This window comes from Triturus cristatus, chromosome 10, assembly GCF_964204655.1.
Source record: "Triturus cristatus chromosome 10, aTriCri1.1, whole genome shotgun sequence".
Taxonomy (NCBI): Eukaryota; Metazoa; Chordata; class Amphibia; order Caudata; family Salamandridae; genus Triturus; species Triturus cristatus.
The window spans coordinates 1192390959-1192404314 of NC_140593.1; the positions used below are offsets into that span (position 1 = coordinate 1192390959).

The 13356-nt window shown below is 45.9% G+C and overlaps 1 protein-coding gene across 2 annotated transcripts in view; it reads left to right on the forward strand.

The window, feature by feature from the left end:
* Positions 1–13356, forward strand: part of LOC146797016 (chemokine-like protein TAFA-1) — a 276881-nt gene that overhangs the window by 1969 nt on the left and 261556 nt on the right. Inside the window, exon 1 of one of the 2 annotated variants that reach the window (XM_085630293.1) lies at positions 11754–11870. The exons of the other annotated variant lie outside the window; for it this stretch is intronic. The gene's annotated coding sequence lies outside the window, so the exon portion shown is untranslated. Of the gene's footprint in view, positions 1–11753; positions 11871–13356 lie in introns of those variants that run through there. 2 annotated transcript variants of the gene reach the window in all.

Here is a 13356-nt window from a genome sequence, read left to right on the forward strand (position 1 = left end):
CCAAAGACCGCCGCACTCCTACGAGCTTTCCATATAGCACTGCACATCGAGCATCCCCCTATCACTAAGAATGTTTCCGCGGTTCGCTGCACCTCTAAGAGCGTTCTCTCTATCACTGAACTTCCAAGCGCTTTTTCCGAATCACTGGACTTCTAAGTGCTTTCCCTGTATCTCCGCACTTCTAAGTGCTTTCCCTGTATCACCGCACTTCTAAGTGCTTTCCCCGTATCTTTGAACTTCTCACAGCGTTTCCTGCATCACTGCACTTCTAAGAGGGTTCCCTGCATCACTGCACTTCTAAGAGTGTTCCCTGCATCACTGCACTTCTAAGAGGGTTCCCTGCATCACTGCACTTCTAAGAGTGTTCCCTTCATCACTGCACTTCTAAGAGTGTTCCCTGCATCACTTCTAAGAGTGTTCTCTGCATCACTGCACTTCTAAGAGTGTTCCCTGCATCACTGCACTTCTAAGAGGGTTCCCTGCATCACTGCACTTCTAAGAGGTTTGCTGCATCACTGCACTTCTAAGAGTGTTCCCTGCATCACTGCACTTCTAAGAGTGTTCCCTGCATCACTGCACTTCTAAGAGGGTTCCCTGCATCACTGCACTTCTAAGAGGGTTCCCTGCATCACTGCACTTCTAAGAGGGTTCCCTGCATCACTGCACTTCTAAGAGGTTTGCTGCATCACTGCACTTCTAAGAGTGTTCCCTGCATCACTGCACTTCTAAGAGTGTTCCCTTCATCACTGCACTTCTAAGAGTGTTCCCTGCATCACTTCTAAGAGTGTTCTCTGCATCACTGCACTTCTAAGAGTGTTCCCTGCATCACTGCACTTCTAAGAGGGTTCCCTGCATCACTGCACTTCTAAGAGGTTTGCTGCATCACTGCACTTCTAAGAGTGTTCCCTGCATCACTGCACTTCTAAGAGTGTTCCCTGCATCACTGCACTTCTAAGAGTGTTCCCTGCATCACTGCACTTCTAAGAGGGTTCCCTGCATCACTGCACTTCTAAGAGGGTTCCCTGCATCACTGCACTTCTAAGAGGGTTCCCTGCATCACTGCACTTCTAAGAGGTTTGCTGCATCACTGCACTTCTAAGAGTGTTCCCTGCATCACTGCACTTCTAAGAGGTTTGCTGCATCACTGCACTTCTAAGAGGGTTCCCTGCATCACTGCACTTCTAAGAGGTTTGCTGCATCACTGCACTTCTAAGAGGGTTCCCTGCATCACTGCATTTCTAAGAGGGTTCCCTGCATCACTGCACTTCTAAGAGGGTTTCCTGCATCACTGCACTTCTAAGAGTGTTCCCTGCATCACTGCACTTCTAAGAGTGTTCCCTGCATCACTGCACTTCTAAGAGTGTTCCCTGCATCACTGCACTTCTAAGAGTCTTCCCTGCATCACTGCACTTCTAAGAGTGTTCCCTGCATCACTGCACTTCTAGGAGGATTTCCTGCATCACTGCACTTCTAAGAGTGTTCTCTGCATCACTGCACTTCTAAGAGTGTTCCCTGCATCACTGCACTTCTAAGAGGGTTCACTGCATCACTGCACTTCTAAGAGGGTTTCCTGCATCACTGCACTTCTAAGCGTTCTCTCTGTATCAACGCTCCTGGAAGAGCGTTCTCCATGTCACTGCACTTCTCAGTGGCGGCCGGCACAGGTAAGAGCCGTGAGTGGTGGGGGGGTGGGAGGGGAGGGGGGGCAGTCGACAGACAATGGGATCGGTAAAATTAAATTAAAAAAATAAATAAAACCACCTACCTTGCGCTCGCCGCATCTCCGACTCCTCGATGCGCAAGGTAAGTGGTTTTATTATTTTTTTAATTTAATTTTACCTATCCTTTTATCTGTCGACTATTGCCCTGCTCCCACCCACCGCACTTACCTGTGCTGGCTGTCACTGGCACTTCTAAGAGCGTTCTTCGTATCACTGGCACTTCTAAGAGCGTTTCCGGTATCACTGAACTTCTAAGAGCGTTCTTCGTATCACTGGCACTTGAATGAATGAATGAAGGAAAATGTATAATGCGCAAACTAAGCCCAAAGGCATCAAGGCGCCTAACAAAATAAAATCAGATAGACCCAGAACCAAAATCACGGATATGCCTTGACAAAAAGCCATGTCTTTAGTGCCTTCCTGAAAAGAGGGACAGATTGTTGAGTTTTGATTTCAGTAGGGAGGGCGTTCCACAACTTGGGGGCTAAAGAGGAGAAAGCCCTTCCTCCCCACTTGACTCTCCTGAATCGAGGCACTGATAACAAGCTCTTTCTAGAAGAGCGGAGATTTCTACAAGGGGCATATGGTGCCAGCAGGTCCTTAACCCCCGAGCTCCAAAGCCAGATAACGCCCCGTAGGTCAGGCAGAGGGTCTTAAAAGTAATCCTGGCATGAATCGGAAGCCAATGCAGACTCTTCCTAGCAGCTGTAGCCGAGAAGAGCCTCGGGGCATCGAGCACAAATTTAGCTGCCGCATTCTGGGCGGTTTGCAAACGTTGCACAAGACCTTTATCTATACCCGAATAGAGGGCATTGCAGTAATCGAGCCGTGAGGCAACCAATGCAACCACAATTTGTTTGCGAGCCTGTGGGGCTAGGTAGTGTTTTATTTTCCTAAGAATATTAATGATGCCCCAACAGGTGGCAACCGTCCTATTTACCTGCTGAGCCATAGAAAGAAAGGGGTCAATCAGAACTCCCAGATTCAGGGCCGAGTCCGTGGGAATAGGACACACTCCCAGAGTAGGAGGCCACCACTCAGAGGTCCAGATGTCCCTCTTTCCACCAAAGACAAGAACCTCGGTTTTTTCCCCATTCAGCTTCAGTGAGTTATAGATCATCCACTGAGAAACTGCCTCCATGCAGTTCCTGAAGCTGAGAGCAGAGGAATTGCCCGAGTGTGAGAGGGACACCATGATCTGGGTGTCATCAGCGTAAGAAACCACATCCATCCCGTAAGATCTTATTAACCTGGCAAGTGGGGCCACATAGATATTGAAGAGGGTTGGACTAAGAGCCGACCCCTGTGGGACCCCACATTGTACAGGCAAGGATGGAGATAGAAACTCGTCCAATTTGACCCTCTGTGTCCTCTGATCAAGGAAGGAGGCCAGAAGGCTCAAGGCCGGACCGTCCACCCCTATCTCCCTGAGACGAGATGTTAGGATCGAGGGTGATAGGGTGTCAAATGCGGCTGTCAGGTCTAACAGGACTAAAAGAGTGGTATGGCCCTGGTCAACCTCCGTGCGGATGTTATTTAGCACAACCGTGAGAGCCGACTCCGTACTGTGAAACTTCTGGAAACCGTGCTGGGACTGATCCAAAAGACCCGAAGTATCCAGAAAAGCCGTCAGATGTTCATTTAAATGAGTCTCCAGCATCTTTGCAGGTGCAGGGAGCAGTGAAATAGGTCGAAAATTTTTAAGAATTTCAGGGTCCAAAGTTGGCTTTTTTAAAAGAGGCTTAACCACAGCACTCTTCCACAGGGTAGGGAAAATGCCCTCCTGCATTGCCCTGTTCATGATATCCAAAAATAGGGGCAATAGAGTTTCCCTGCAATCCTTAAGAACTTTGAGAGGACAAGGGTCCAGAGGGGACCCCGACCTGGTCTTGCTCAACAGCAAGTCCAGTTGGTGTAAGGAAAGCGGGGGAAAGCTAGACAAGCTCGCCGAGGAGGTAAAATTTCTCTTTGCTGGGGGGGATGTGACAGAAGTGGGAGGGGAAGGCATAGAGGCCCTTTGCAGTTCAAGGGCAGAATAGATGTCGGCTATTTTAGAGTGAAAAAACTGGGCGATCCTATAACAGAAATCTTGGGAGCTGACAATAGGGTCGGGCAATTGCAAGGTACACAAAGAATCAACAATTCTAAAAAGATCTTTGGGGGTGGATAGAGCGGTAGTTAACTTGGAAAAGTACTCCTGTTTTTCTTTAATTACCTCGGCCTTATACCTTTTCAAAAGAAGTTTATGCTTTTCCCTCTCTTGATTGTCTCAGCTAACCCTCCACAGCCTCTCCTGCCTCCTACAACCCTGCCTTAAAAGTCTCAAAGAGTCTGAAAACCAGGGGGCCGAGGGTCTCTTCCTGGCGGAGTAGCGCAGGGAGAGGGGGGCCAACAGATCAGCAGCCCTGGCGATGGAGGAAGTCAGTTCAAGAGCCGCCATATTGATATCGCTCACTGTGGCAATATTGCTGTTGGAAATTAAAGGAGCCAAAGTATCGTTGGAGATCATCTTATAGTTTCGCTTAAGTTCTTTTCTACTGGGAGCATTCGGCCTAGTATTTGCAGAAGAGGCCTGGAGCTCCAGTGGGACAGCAAGATGATCAGACCAAACCAACAGAATAGGCAAGTCTGTTGATAGCCTAGAGTCGTTTGAAAATACCCCATCCAGGATGTGACCTGCCTGATGAGTAGGGTTTTTAACCAATTGCTGAAGGCCACATGCGGACAGCGAATCCAGGAGGGATAGTTTCCCTAGAGTCTAGGTTATCAAGATGAACATTTAAATCCCCCAGGACCGTCAGCCCTGCACAGTCAAAATAAGGTTCTAAAAAGTTAAGCAGAGTCTGGCTGAACTCAGCTCTAGGTCCCGGCGGCCTATAAATCAATATGCCCACAAAAGGAGCAGCGAGGGGGAGGTTATTACAAAGTGTAGGACCTGAAGAGAGTCAGAGGGGGCAGATAGAGTAGTAATGCGGCATGAATGGGATGTTTGGTAAAGAATCCCCAGCCCTCCTCCTCTACGTCCCACACGGTCCATCCTAACTAGTGCATAGCCATCGGGAATGGCATCCACCAAATCCGGGCCGGAGGAATCAGAGGCACAAGTTTCCGTCAGGAAAACCCAAGAGGGTTTTCTTGCCGACACAAACTCGCTAAAAGCAATATTATTTTTCACCAGCGATCTAACATTAGTAAGGAAACCGCTCTCAGTCATGATGTTAGAGGTGGCACTCGACTTAATGGGAGGACTAGGATAAGAGGCACAGTCTGACGGCAGCGTGCATTTTTGAGAGAGACAGCCACAACCCAATACATCGAGGAAGGCCTCCGGAGCGAGAGAATAATGACATTGCAATCGTCGCGGTCTAAGGGCAACTAGGTCATGATATGTATAAGTACAACTTTCATGTCTGTCATCTCTATGCCCAGCTACCCTCTCGTCCTGACCGTCCTCTAGCCCGTCCTTAGCGCAGACGGGCTGGACTCTGGCGCGACTCCGGCGCGATTACAGCGCGCCCGCTGCGCGCAAACACTGTGCGCTTGCATAATAGCCTTAAATAGAGGTCTAGCGAGTCAGCCTGCCTGCTAGACTGCTACCCAAAATGGCGCCCGCTATCCGTCCCTTCCTACCCCCAAGATGACGCTAGGTGTCCGTTTCACCGTGCTGGGGACCCGCTGAAGCCGCGGTGTGTCTATTAGTTTTTTATAGTGCAAGTATGCAAATTTAAAACCAGGGAATAATCCAACGAAGAAATGTAAATAAAATACAGCAAAACAGGATACTTTAAAAAGTTCAGATGAGGCACAGGTTCTAAGGAATTGAAGCGCTGAATGCCAGGGCACTAGCGTGGTTTGGTTACCTTGTCAAGGCTCACCCGCCTGCTTCGCCGCCTTAAATACACATCTAGCGAGTCAGCCTGCCTGCTAGACCGCTACCCAAAATGGCGCCCGCTATCCGTCCCTTCCCACCCCCAAGATGGCGCTAGGTGTCCGTTTCACCGCGCTGGGGACCCGCTGAAGCCGCGGTGTGTCTATTAGTTTTTTATAGTGCAAGTATGCGAATTTAAAACCAGGGAATAATCCAACGAAGAAATGTAAATAAAATACAGCAAAACGGGATACTTTAAAAAGTACAGATGAGGCACAGGTTCTAAGGAATTGAAGCGCTGAATGCCAGGGCACTAGCGTGGTTTGGTTACCTAGCATTCTTCGTATCACTGGCACTTTTAAGAGCGTTCTTCGTATCAATACACTTCTAAGAGCGTTCTTCGTATCTCTGCACTTCTAAGAGCGTTCTTTGTATCACTGGCCCTTCTAAGAGTGTTCTTCGTATCACTGCACTTCTAAGAGCGTTCTTCGTATCACTGCACTTCTAAGAGCGTTCTTCGTATCACTGCACTTCTAAGAGCGTTCTTCGTATCACTGCACTTCTAAGAGCGTTTCCGGTATCACTGCACTTCTAAGAGTGTTTTTCATATGACTGCACTTTTGAAAGCATTCTCCTCACTGCACTTCTAAGAGCGTTTCCTATTTCACTACACTTCTAGAAGTGTTCCCTGTATCACTGCACTTCTAACAGCGTTCTTCGTATGACTGCATTTCTAAGAGCGTTCTTCGTTTCACTGCACTTCTGTATTACTGCACTTCACTTATTAGGGTGTTTGTGGTATCGCGGAACTCCTTCAAACATTCTGCATGGCGCAGGTTGCATATAGCACACTACTTCTAAGAGCATTGCAATTTACACTACACGGCGAGGAACAGCCTAACAATATTCTTCGTACAACATAAAGGCCATTTTTTAACAACATTCCAGTGAGAGGTGCTGATCTATCAACATTCAGCATATAACATGTCACTTTTACAACATTCCATGCAGAGGTGCAGTTCTAACAACATTCCACATTCAACATATAAATTCAGTTTCAACAACATTCCATGCAGAAGTGCACTTCTAACATCATTCCACATACCTTTTTGAACAACATTTCAGAGATAGGTGCGCAGTTTTAACAACATTCCACATATATCATACATGGTCAATTTTAGCAACTTCCCATGAAGAGGTGCATTCTAACAACATTCCACATGTAGCATACAAGGTCAGTTTTAGCAACTTCCCATGAAGAGGTGCAGTTCTGACAAAATTCCACATACATGTAAGGCCAGTTTTAGCAACATTCCAGAGAGATATGCAGGCTGAACAACATTCCACATATAAGACCAGTTTTGGTATTATTCCATGCAGAGATGCTGTTCTAACAACACTCTACATACAACATATAAGGTCAGTTGTAGCAACGTTATTTGCAGAGGTGCAGTTCTAACAACATTCCACACAGAACATATATGTATTTCTACCAACATTTCAGACAAACATAGGTGCAGGACAAACAACTTTCCTCATTGCAGACATTGCAGCAGACAACCTTTCATGCAGAACTGCAGTCCAAACGGGAGTCTGTACAGAAGCGCAGTACAGCAGCATTCCACATATGGGTGCACTATGAACAGCATTCCACATATGTGTGCACTACGCACAGCATTCCACATATGGGTGCACTACGAACAGCATTCCACATATGCGTGCACTACGCACAGCATTCCACATATGGGTGCACTACGAACAGCATTCCACATATGCGTGCACTACGAACAGCATTCCACATACGGGTGCACTACCAACAGCATTCCACATATGTGTGCACTACGCACAGCATTCCACATATGGGTGCACTACGAACAGCATTCCACATATGGGTGCACTATGCACAGCATTCCACATATGGGTGCACTACTGACAGCATTCCACATATGCGTGCACTATGAACAGCATTCCACAAATGGGTGCACTACTAACAGCATTCCACATACGGGTGCACTACGAACAGCATTCCACATACGGGTGCACTACGAACAGCATTCCACATATGGGTGCAGTACTAACAGCATTCTACATATGGGTGCACTACTAACAGCATTCTACATATGGGTGCACTACGCACAGCATTCCACATATGGGTGCACTACGAACAGCATTCCACATATGCGTGCACTACTAACAGCATTTCACATATGCGTGCACTACTAACAGCATTTCACACGTGAGTGCACTACTAATAGCATTCCACATATGCGAGCACTGCTAACAGCATTTCACATATGCATGCACTGCTAACAGCATTTCACATATGCGTGCACTAATAACAGCATTTCAAAGATGAGTGCACTACTGATAGCATTCCACATGTGTGTGCACTACTAACAGCATTTCACAGATGAGTGCACTTCTAGCAGCATTGGAAATATGCCTGCACTTCTAAATATGTGTGCACTTCTAACAGCATTTGTTATATGTGTGCACTTCTAACAGCACTACACATGCGTGCACTTCTAATAGAATTTTACAAATCTGTGCACTCTTACAGCATTTCACATGTGCGTGCACTACTAAGAGCATTCTAGATATGCGTGCATATGTAACAGTATACACATATGCGTGCACTATTAACAACATTCCACATATGCCTGTACTTCTAAAAGCATTCCACATATGTGTGCTCTTCTTACAGCATTTCACATATGCGTGCACTACTAACAACATTCTAGATATGCGTGCATTTGTAACAGCATTCCACATATGCGTGCACTATTAACAGCATTCCACACATGCATGCACTTCTAACAGCATTCCACATATCTGTGCACTACTAACAGCATTCCACATATGTGTGCACTTCTAACAGCACTTTACATAAGCGTGCACATCTAACAGCATTCCACATAAGTGTGCACTACTAACAGCATTCCATGCACAAATACAGTTGTAAGAGCATCTAATTAAAACATGTTTCGAGCAGCATTCCACGTATGCATTCACTTTTAACTGCATTTCACATATGGGTGCACTTCTAATAACATTTCACATATGCGTGCACTTTTAACAGAATTCCATATATGTGTGCATTTCTAGCAGCATTCCATGCACAAGTGCAGTTATGACACCTTATAATTAAAACGTGCTTCCAGCAGCATTTCACCTACAAGTGCAGCTGAAATAACTTTCCACATAGAAGTGCAGCCCTTACCATTTTTCGCACACACAGCATTCCACATGAGTGCACTTCTAAAAGAAGTGTACACATGTGCACTTCTCAAAGCATTTCATATATGTAAGTACTTCTTACAGCATTTCACATGTGCGTGCACTACTAACAGTATGGCAGATATACATACATTTGTAACAGCATTCCACATATGCGTGCACTACTAACAGCATTCCACATATGCATGCACTTCTAACAGCATTTCCACATACGTGTGCACTACAAACAGCAGCCCACATATGTGTGCACTACTAACAGCATTCCCCATATGCGTGCACTTCTAACAGAATCCCACATATGCGTGCACTTCTAAGAAAATCCCACATATGCGTGCACTTCTATCAGCATTCCACATATGCGTGCACTACTAACAGCATTTCACATTACGTGCACTTCTAACAACATTCCATATATGTGTTCACTTGTAACCACATTCCACATATGCGTGTAATTCCAACAGCATTTCACATATGTGTGTACTTCTAACAGCATTTCATATATGCACGCTCTTCTTACAGCATGCCTCACATGTGTGCACTGTTAACAGCATTTCAAATATGTGTGCACATCTAACAGCATTCCACATATGTGGGCATTTCTAACTGCATTCCATGCACACGTACAGTTGTAAGAGCATCTAATGAAACATGCTACCAGCAGCATTCCACATATGTGTGCACTACTGACAGCATTTCATGCACATGTACAGTTGTAAGAACATTTAATTAAAACATGTTTCCAGCAGGATTCCACGTGTGTGCACTTTTAACAGCATTTCAAATATGCGTTCACTTTTAACAGAATTCCATATATGTGTGCACTTCTAACAGAATTCCATGCACAAGTGCAGTTGTGAGACCATATAATTAAAACGTGCTTCCAGCAGTTTTTCACCTACAAGTGCAACTGAATCAACTTTCCACATAGAAGTGCAGCTCTTACCACTTTTCACACACACATGCAGTTTTAACAACAATTTCACATAGGGCTGCAGGTTTATTAACATACCATAACAAAATTGCAGTTTAAATAGCATTCCGTGCACACGCACATTGTATGCAGAACTGGTGTTAGAATGATGATGGATTAAACCCAGACCAGTTGACTTGGGGTGAGTGCTTGCAATGTTAAACACTCCGTCCATCATCCCCTTTGGTTTTGCTTTGTTCACCCTAAGTTGGCAGGGTATGCCCAGACGTGGGTCCCTTGCTCACTTTGCCACTGGATTCAAGCTAGCCTGGCTGATGACGGCTGATTAGCCAGAAACCAGTCACAGGATGCTTGTTTCCGGTCCAGGGAAGACATGGCTTGGCAGTTCGGGCTGGATTGTTCCCATGAGGCACAGGGTCAGACTGATTTGCATATGGCCATGTCTGAACTGTGGTGGCGGAGTGAGCTAAAGAATGATGATGGATTAAACCCAAATCAGTTGACTGGGGGTGAGTGCTTGCAATGTTCAACACTCCGTCCATCATCCCCTTTGGTTTTGCTTTGTTCACCCTAAGTTGGCATGGTATGCCCAGACGTGGGTCCCTTGCTCACTTTGCCACTGGATTCAAGCTAGCCTGGCTGATGACGGGCTGATTAGCCAGAAACCGGTCCCAGGATGCTTGTTTCCGGCCCAGGGAAGACATGGCTTGGCAGTTCGGGCTGGATTGTTCCCATGAGGCACAGGGTCAGACTGATTTGTAATTGGCCATGTCTGAACCGGGGTGGCGGAGTGAGCTAAAGAATGATGATGGATTAAACCCAGATCAGTTGACTGGGGGTGAGAGCTTGCAATTTTCAACACTCCGTCCATCATCCCCTTTGGTTTTGCCTTGTTCTTCTGGGGCACACACATATCATCAAACCAGCAAATCACAGGTAACGCTCATAGTTCAAATAGTCCTTCCTCTGTTTCTAGTCTTGCTTTGGAGTATGGACCATGTAGTTATATGTCATACAGTTCATCTTTCACAACTCATTATATCCAGAGGTTTCACTCAGTAGCAAATTGCAAAGCAATGCGGTCATTGAAGTACAACAAATATTTTGAGTGCAATTTCTGATATTTGTTGTTTTTGGAGCTCCTTAAAGAAGGAACCAGTTCAATGGCCATCTCTCTGCAAGAGATCACCTGCCCTTGGGCTGCTACCACCTTTTTGTCCCTAGGAAGACACCATATACAATCCAAAAACAACAGAATGGGGCTCACACAGCATCAAACCAGATAATCCCTTACAGGTGCGGCTCATTGCTTAAGTAGGCCATTCTCCGGTCTCAGCCACCCTAAGACAATGCTGGCTGTTGGGCGATGCGAGAAGTGCCACCGCACAGGATGGCAAGGTCAGGGGGGCATCATTTGTGCTCCGAAATCGGCGCCAGCCCCATTTCTGAAAAGCCTGCACTGTTGAACATTGTTGTCCCTCTTTCTTTTCCATGATGTTAATCTTCATGGAAATAGAAGAGAGATAACGGTGTTAAACAGATCACGAGGTGCGCCTATGCCCTCCCATGTGCATTGTTGCCAGATTGGGCTATTTCCCATACAAATTAGCAACATTTTTCCTATTTGTGCAAGAAAAAAAACAAATTGCGAGTAGCTACTTTTTGGGCGTTTATTAGCCCATTTTTGAGCATTTTTTAAGCTGGGGCGGCACCTCAGCAGTGCCGGCATCACTACGACACTATCAACATTGGCAGCCAGCCCAAAGCGAATGGACAACGAAGCGCACAGCATGACTGGTCCTGATTGGCCAGTGTGTGTAAGCGCAACCGTGCTGCACGCACCACCTGAAGATGCAATACTAGCACCACCTGAGGATGCAAACTAGCTTGTTTGGGTCCCAAGGCGGTCAACCTGGTAGCCCGCGAAAGTGCTACCAATGACAAACATTATTGTCCTGAGACCGCCCCCTGGCAGTGAAAGATGCGCTGAGTCGGGTGCTCTGGAGTTCGAGAGCGGAGGAGGAGTCAGTGTCAAGGCAAGGGCCGCTTGGCCTATCCTGCAGCCCGCTTCTGTTGCGCATGAGATCCCTAGGTGCCCAGCAGGTTTATTAGGGTAAGATTAGTAGTAGAAGTTTCCACTTTTCCGGCTCTGCTACTGTCAGCTGCCCACCTCTTTCTCCTTTTCCCTCTCCTCCTGTCTCTATCTCGCTGCTCCTCACTTATTGAAAACCGTGTCTTCAATAAACGTCTCTTACCCTCTGTTTCCTCTACTTTCCTTCATTTGTTCCCCTGTTAAATGGATAAAAAATTTTTTTTTAAATTGCTTAGTGTCTTGTAGACTGTTTACTCTTGCGACGCCGTTAACCACCGTAATATCACAGGCTCTGCGCTCTAGGCACTTTGCACATAAACATCAGCAGTGCGCAAGGACTTTGCCCGACCCACCCGCAGTGATATCACTGCATTGGCAGAGTCCAGGCCCGGGCATTGGAGAATGCATATTTTTCAACTTTGTGCTAATCGTGAGGCTCCCCGGTTGTATCGTGGTACACTTGTTCTGCGTTTCCTATTACTCGACAGGCACAGCTTTCATTCGTGTTCTCGCCATCCACCGCCATTCGTCACCTGCTTCGTATCCGAGAGGCGCGATTTATGCTCTAAGGGCAGGGTCTAAACATGAACTTAAATCCTTTGTTTTGCTTGGTATACCATTTGACCAGTCAGTATTTAAGTGCCTTTCTCTTGATTTTTGGCAATGGCATCCAAACATATCATACGACAATGAACATATGGCTAAAAAAAGGCACGCCTAATTGGTTTGCTAATGCTTGTTAGTAGTATCAGATAAATAACGATTTCATTGTGAATAATAAGAATTAAAATGTTTAGATTCTGAAAATATTATTCATTACTAAGTCTTTGGAATGGTTAGTGGACACTTCAACCACTAATCTTACCATAATAAACCTGCTGGCATAACTAAGCCACACAGAAGACCACTAACCATTCCACTTCTCCTGCTCTGCCACTGCCCGCTGCCTCCCTCTTTCTATCTCTTACTCTTTTCCCTCTGTCTCTCTCTTGCTGCTCCTCACTTGCTGAAAACCTTGACTTTAATAAAAGTCTCTTACCCTCTGTTTCCTGTACTTTCCTTCATTTGTTCCCTGTGAAATGGATCCGAAAAAGAAAGAAACACTTTTGCAGGAAATGCCTTTTTCTGAAATTTTTCTGTTCCAAAGTGCAGCCTCGGGACAAAGAAACAAAAAGTTCAAATAGGAAAAAGAAATAAATAACTAAATAGCGCGTGACAGAGCAGTCGCAAAGTGGCCAGATTGGTTTTATTCACCCCCAAACACATTAGCGCCACTTTACAAAGTTTGCCAGTGAAGCGGTACTTTCATTTTCTCGTCTTTCTTTGAACAGTATTGTTTTCCCCAGGTGGGGAAGTGAACCATTCCAATACCTGGTTGATGACTGGAGTGGTAAATGTTTAATATGATCCTTATCAGCTGTTTTCCTTATTTTAGTTTATAAAATGTGTACCACGGCTCTGTGTTGACGGATGTGGTTTTTTTAAACCATACTGCTCACGTTTTGTA